Source organism: Capricornis sumatraensis, chromosome 7 (genome assembly GCF_032405125.1).
Source record: "Capricornis sumatraensis isolate serow.1 chromosome 7, serow.2, whole genome shotgun sequence".
Classification (NCBI taxonomy): Eukaryota; Metazoa; Chordata; class Mammalia; order Artiodactyla; family Bovidae; genus Capricornis; species Capricornis sumatraensis.
In genome coordinates this window covers 101,065,860-101,073,028 of record NC_091075.1, presented here as the reverse complement: position 1 = coordinate 101,073,028, position 7,169 = coordinate 101,065,860, and positions in this window count along the sequence as shown.

Here is a 7,169-nt window from a genome sequence, read left to right as displayed (position 1 = left end):
TATCTGATCCTCACAGTAACACTATGAGTGGGACTATTGACCCAGCTCTATGAATGGCTTCAAGAAGCACAAGAATTCCTTCAACTGAACAAATAATTTGTGTATTTGTGCACAAGTACATTTGTTTACCAGTAAACGACCTGTAGCTTTCATCAGAACCTTGAAGGCTGAGAATCAATGCGTTGTGAGAAAGAGAAGGAAACTCTTTTTTTTTAGCTCATTTTAAAGTAGGAGAAAAGACCCCCTCCTTAAAGTTAATTTCCTTGTCTAAAGTCTCAAGGATAATAAGCAGTGGACTGAGGACCAGCTCGACTTCCAAGTTCAGTGCAATCCCTGCTGTACATTAAGTGGGTAGAGGAGTTGCACAGATGTCGCACATCATTCTTGTCTCAAGAGTGTAATGGCTACTATAAGAGCCAAGACTTACGTATGAAAAGTTAAAGCAAAGAATATCACATTCCAATATGAGATTTCCCAAGACTTATTGTCAGATAATAAATAAATTGAATTGCAGAAATTATCTGAAAAAGTTCAGAGTAGCCGTTATATATAGGAGAAGATCTAGACTGAGATCTGAAATTTAGTAAGACTCTGATACGGCAGAGTCTCTATACACACCCACCCCCAAGAAAAACATACATTTGAAAAGATTAGTGGAGACTAGATTTTTGTGAACATTGAATGCAAGGCTAAGAGTTTAAAAAATCTAAGATTCGTGCCTTGAACAGCAATGATACAATACAAACAGTATTTTACAAAGATTACTTTTGACATATGCGAACATAAAGACTAGAAAAAAAAGGTACAAACAAAAAGAGGTACTTTGAGGGATTTGTTTGGCTGTGAACAAAAAAAGAAGGAGAAAGAAGATAATTGTGAGTGACAATACTTAAGAATGTCAGAAATAAGAGCTAATTAGGAAAGGTGTTTTGTTTTAAACAAATTGAGTTTGACGTGAGAAGAGAATGCCAGGTTTCAACCAAAAACCACTCGAGTTAATGTAAGCAGAAAAATTTAAAACAGGGAGCTAAATGCTTCAAAATAACTGGAAACACTAGAGAAGAGGATTCCAGGCTGTGCCTCCAGCAACAGCTACTAAAGAAATATTACTGAGCTGGTCTGCCAGGGAAGTTGCTACCTGGGCCACTAAAAAGATGATAGGAACTCAGGAGACTGCCTGGTAATTCTAATGTCAAGAATCCACCACCATAACTGTAATCCAGAATCATGAAGCTAGTGCAGTCACTACAATTTTTCCCTGTAGCCACAAAGCAAGTGACAACCCTGATCCAGTGTTGCAGAAAAGTCCAACACATGTCTGGATGAGACTTCTGGAACTGATGCTGTGATTCTGCCTGAGAATGAAGCCAACCAGTGGCAGAGGTCAGAGCCAAGAGAATCACATAGGAAAAAACCTAGAACCCTAAAGAACTAGTACACAAGGAACCCTACCCGTCCCTTGCATTCTTGTTCACTTGGGCAACTTGAGCAGAATTTTCTGCTTGTGTGTGCTTAGTCACCCAGTCGTGTCTGACTCTTTGCAACCCTATGGACTGCAGCCCACCAGGCTCCACTCTCCAGGCAAGAATACTGGAATAGGTTGCCATGTCCTTATCCAAGACATCTTCCTGACCCAGGGATCTGTTACTCACAGACAAAGACATCTTTGATTCCAGCACCACATTCCCCAGAACATTGTAGTTTTGATTCTCAGCCAAAGTTTTCTCTAGCTTAAAGTTTTCTCTGTAAATAATAATCTCTATATTTTAATGGTATAAAAATTATATGTATGGAATACCATTTGATAGCTGCCTTTATTCTTCAAAATTATTTTATTCAATTCAATTATTGAATTCAACTGAATGAAAAATTCCATATTATTCTCCAAGAGTAAACTGAACTCTTGGTCTGGAAGGTCTTCTGGAGAAGATGGTTACCCACTCCAGTATTCTTGTCTGGAGAATCCCATGGACAGAGGAGCCTAGTGGGCTACAGTCCATGGGGTCACAAAAAATAGGACACGACTCAGTGATTTTCACTTTCTTTCACTTTTCTAGGCCTTCAGTTCAGTTCAGTTCAGTTGCTCAGTCGTGTCCGACTCTTTGTGACCCCATGAATCGCAGCACGCCAGCCCTCCCTGTTCATCACCAACTCCCGGAGTTCACTCAGATTCACGTCCATCAGGTCCGTGATGCCATCCAGCCATCTCATCCTCTGTTATCCCCTTCTCCTCCTGCCTCCAATCCCTCCCAGCATCAGAGCCTTTTCCAATGAGTCAACTCTTCGCATGAGGTAGCCAAAGTACTGGAGTTTCAGCTTTAGCATCATTCCTTCCAAAGAAATCCCAGGGCTGATCTCCTTCAGAATGGACTGGTTGGATCTCCTTGCAGTCCAAGGGACCCTCAAGAGTCTTCTCCAACACCACACTTCAAAGCATCAATTCTTCAGTGCTCAGCCTTCTTCACAGTCCAACTCTCACATCTATACATGACTACTAGAAAAATCATAGCCTTGACTAGACAGACATTAGTTGGCAAAGTAATATCTCTGCTTTTCAATATGCTATCTAGGTGGGTCATAATTTTTCTTCCAAGGAGTAAGCGCCCTGGATAAAATATTAACATCATGATGGTAAGACACCAGAAGTCATGATCTGGCCCTGAACAGATTCTTACTTCATACCCTCAGCTTAAATTAAGGCATAATATAACATCTTAAAACAAACCACTGCTTTAATTTTAAGGATCTCATTGAGAACAAAATTTCTGCATCTCCCATAAGCTTCAGGTAAGAATTTGCTTCAGATCTAATTACCAGGAACATTTGTCCTTTCTGAAGAACATATGTTTTACTTTTCAAAGATAATGAGAATATTTTATACAATCTCTTTTTTTTCCATCCTTGTCCCCAACCTCATGCCAACTTTTCCTAATTGTTACCATCCTGCTTGTTTTAGGCTTCCCCTTATTCTGCTCCCCTACTACACACACTTCATTGTATAGGATTCGAGTGGAAAACTACATATCCTTGGAGAACTGAAGTGCAGCGGTAGGGTGAGGGTAAGAAAGACAGGAGGGCTACAAGAAGAGGGAGAAGTTTAGCAGAGAGAGTAGGGGAAGGAAAAAAGGATGGAAGAAAGGGGAAAGGAAGAGAAGAAGGGAAGAGAGTACAAAAAAGAAGGAAAGGGGAGGAGAAAAGCAAAAACAAAGAAAGCAGGATAGAGTCTCACTGGAGAAGAGTACCTCCCAGTTTGCATGCCGTCTACACTGGTGCCTCCTCCTCCAATCCTGCTCATTTAGAAGGTGGTGAAATTCAATGATCAGGGAGACAGCAATTAAGAAACTTTCATGGAGGCAACCTAAATGTCCACTGACAGATGAATGGATGAAGAAGATTTGGTACAATGGAATGCTATTCGGCCACAAAAAGGAATGATACTGGGCCATCTGTAGTGACGTGGATGAACCGAGAGACTGTCACACAGACTAAAGTCAGAGAGAGAAAAACAAATATCACATATTAAAACACATATATGTGGAATCTAGAAAAAAGGTACAGATGAATCTATTTGCAAGGCAGGAATAGAGATGCAGACAGAGAGAATGGATGAGTGGACACCGAGGGAGGGGAGGGGGTTGGGACGAACTGGGAGACTGAGATGGAAGAATGTGCCCCGCCATGTGTGAAATAGACAACTAGTGGGAAGCTGCTGTACAGTGTAGGGACCTCAGCCCTGTGCTCTGTGAGGACCGAGATGACTGTGACTGTGGAGGGGCAGGGACAAGGGGTAGGTCCAGCAGGGAGGGAATATATTGATACATACTGCTGATTCACTTCATTGTTCAGCAGAAACTAACACATCATAAAACAACTATACCTCAATTTTTTAAAAAAGAAACTTTTCATAATCAAGCGTTGGTAATAACTGTTAGAGAGAGGACATAAAATCCCCTCCTGTTTTCTAATTGAGTTGTCTTTCACATATACCATACCAGGTGATAAGAAAACACATGAAAGGATAAGGTCTACACAAGGCCTCTCATCCATGATGACTGGTGTCGAGGGAATAGAGGAGGCCCTACATTCTAGCCAATTAGCATAGTAGACCATTAGCCTGAGTCTGGTTATCAGGGGAAAGAAGTGATGACTCGGCGCTCAGAGAATCTGGCTGCCAGGATACAACAGGAGACAGAAAATAAGCAAACAGGCTGGAAGACCTTGGAGGAGGAACCTGAAAACCTGACAGGAGAGGGCAGGCAAAAGAAAGCACCTAGACTATTTATTTCCTACAACACATTAGTGGCCTGACTCAGCTAAACTAAAATGGTTTCTTAGTAGCAGAGATAAGTACAATTTAACTTTTCTAAAATTAATTTATTTATTTTAATTGGAGGCTAATTACTTTACAGTATTGTGGTAGTTTCTGCCATACATTGACATGAGTCAGCCACGGGTGTACATGTGTTCCCCATCCTGAACTCCCTTCCTACCTCCCTCCCCATCCCATCCCTCAGGGTCATCCCAGGGCACCAGCCCTGAGCATCCTGTCTCACGCCTTGAACCTGGACTGGTGATCTATTTCACATGTGATAATATACATGTTTCAATGCTGTTCTCTCAAATCATCCCACCCTCACCCTCTCCCACAGAGTCCAAAAGTCTGTTCTTTACATCTGTGTCTCTTTCGCTGTCTCACATATAAGGTGATCGTTATCACCTTTCTAAATTCCATATATATGCATTGAAAGTGAAGTCACTCAGTCATGGCCAACTCTTTGCAACCCTGTGGACTGTAGCCCACCAAGCTCCTCTGTCCATGGGATTCTCCAGGCAAGAGTACTGGAGTGGGTTGCCATTAAGTATACTATATTGGTGTTTTTCTTTCTGGCTTACTTCACTCTGTATAACAGGCTCCAGTTTCATCCACCTCATTAGAACTGATTCAAATGCATTCTTTTTAATGGCTGAGTAATATTCCATTGTGTGTATGTACCACAGCTTTCTTATCCATTCGTCTGCTGATGGACATCTAGGTTGCTTCCATGTCCTGGCTAGTATAAACAGTGCTGCAATGAACATTGGGGTACACGTGTCTCTTTCAATTCTGGTTTCCTTGGTGTGTATGCCCAGCAGTGGGATTGCTGGGTCATATGGCAGTTCTATTTCCAGGTTTCTATGGTAGGTGTTGCTAGAGGGCATCAGAGGGCAGACACACTGATACCATACTCACAGAAAACTAGTCAATCTAATCACACTGGGACGACAGCCTTGTCTAATTCAATGAAACCAAGCCATGGCTGCGGGGCAACCCAAGACGGGCAGGTCATGGTGGAGAGGTCTGACAGAATGTGGTCCACTGGAGAAGGGAATGGCAAGCCACTTCAGTATTCTTGCCTTGAGAACCCCATGAACAGTATGAAAAGGCAAAATGATAGGATACCAAAAGAGGAACTCCCCAGGTCATTTGGTGCCCAATATGCTACTGGAGATCAATGGAGAAATAACTCCAGAAAGAATGAAGGGATGGAGCCAAAGCAAAAACAATACCCAGTTGTGGATATGACTGGTGATAGAAGCAAGATTTGATGCTGTAAAGAACAATATTGCATAGGAACCTGGAATGTCAGGTCCATGAATCAAGGCAAATTGGAAGTGGTCAAACAAGAGATGGCAACGGTGAACATCGACATTCTAGAAATCAGTGAACTAAAATGGACAGGAATGGGTGAATTTAACTCAGATGACCATTATATCTACTACTGCGGGCAGGAATCCCTCAGAAGAAATGGAGTAGCCATCATGGTCAACAAAAGAGTCCGAAATGCAGAACTTGGATGCAATCTCAAAAACGACAGAATGATCTCTATTCATCTCCAAGGCAAACCATTCAATATCACAGTTATCCAAGCCTATGCCCCAACCAGTAACGCTGAAGAAACTGAAGTTGAATGGTTTTATGACCTACAAGACCTTTTAGAACTAACACGCAAAAAAAGATGTCCTTTTCATTATAGGGGACTGGAATGCAAAAATAGGAAGTCAAGAAACACTGGGAGTGACAGGCAAATTTGGCCTTGGAATATGGAATGAAGCACGGCAAAGGCTAATAGAGTTTTGCCAAGAAAATGCACTGGTCATAGCAAACACCCTCTTCCAACAACATAAGAGAAGACTCTACACATGGACATCACCAGATGGTCAACACCAAAATCAGATTGGTTATATTCTTTGCAGCCAAAGATGGAGAAGCTCTATACAGTCAACAAAAACAAGACCAGGAGCTGACTGTGGCTCAGATCATGAACTCCTTATTACCAAATTCAGACTCAAATTGAAGAAAGTAGGGAAAACCGCTAGACCATTCAGGTATGACCTCAATCAAATCCCTTATGATTATACAGTGGAAGTGAGAAATAGATTTAAGGGCCTAGATCTGATCGATAGAGTGCCTGATGAACTATGGAATGAGGTTCGTGACATTGTACAGGAGACAGGGATCAAGACCATCCCCATGGAAAAGAAATGCAAAAAAGCAAAATGGCTGTCTGGGGAGGCCTTACAAATAGCTGTGAAAAGAAGAGAGGCGAAAAGCAAAGGAGAAAAGGAAAGACATAAGCATCTGAATGCAGAGTTCCAAAGAATAGCAAGAAGAGATAAGAAAGCCTTCTTCAGGGATCAATGCAAAGAAATCGAGGAAAACAACAGAATGGGAAAGACTAGAGATCTCCTCAAGAAAAGTAGAGATACCAAGGGAACATTTCATGCAAAGATGGGCTTGATAAAGGAAAGAAATGGTAGGGACCTAACAAAAGCAGAAGATATTAAGAAGAGGTAGCAAGAATACATGGAAGAACTGTACAAAAGAGATCTTCACCACCCAGATAATCATGATGATGTGATCACTAATCTAGAGCCAGATATCTTGGAATGTGAAGTCAAGTGGGCCTTAGAAAGCATCACTATGAACAAAGCTAGTGGAGGTGATGGAATTCCAATTGAGCTGTTTCAAATCCTGAAAGATGATGCTGTGAAAGTGCTGCACTCAATATGCCTGCAAATTTGGAAAACTCAGCAGTGGCCACAGGACTGGAAAAGGTCAGTTTTCATTCCAATTCCAAAGAAAGGCAACGCAAAAGAATGCACAAACTACCACACAATTGCACTCATCT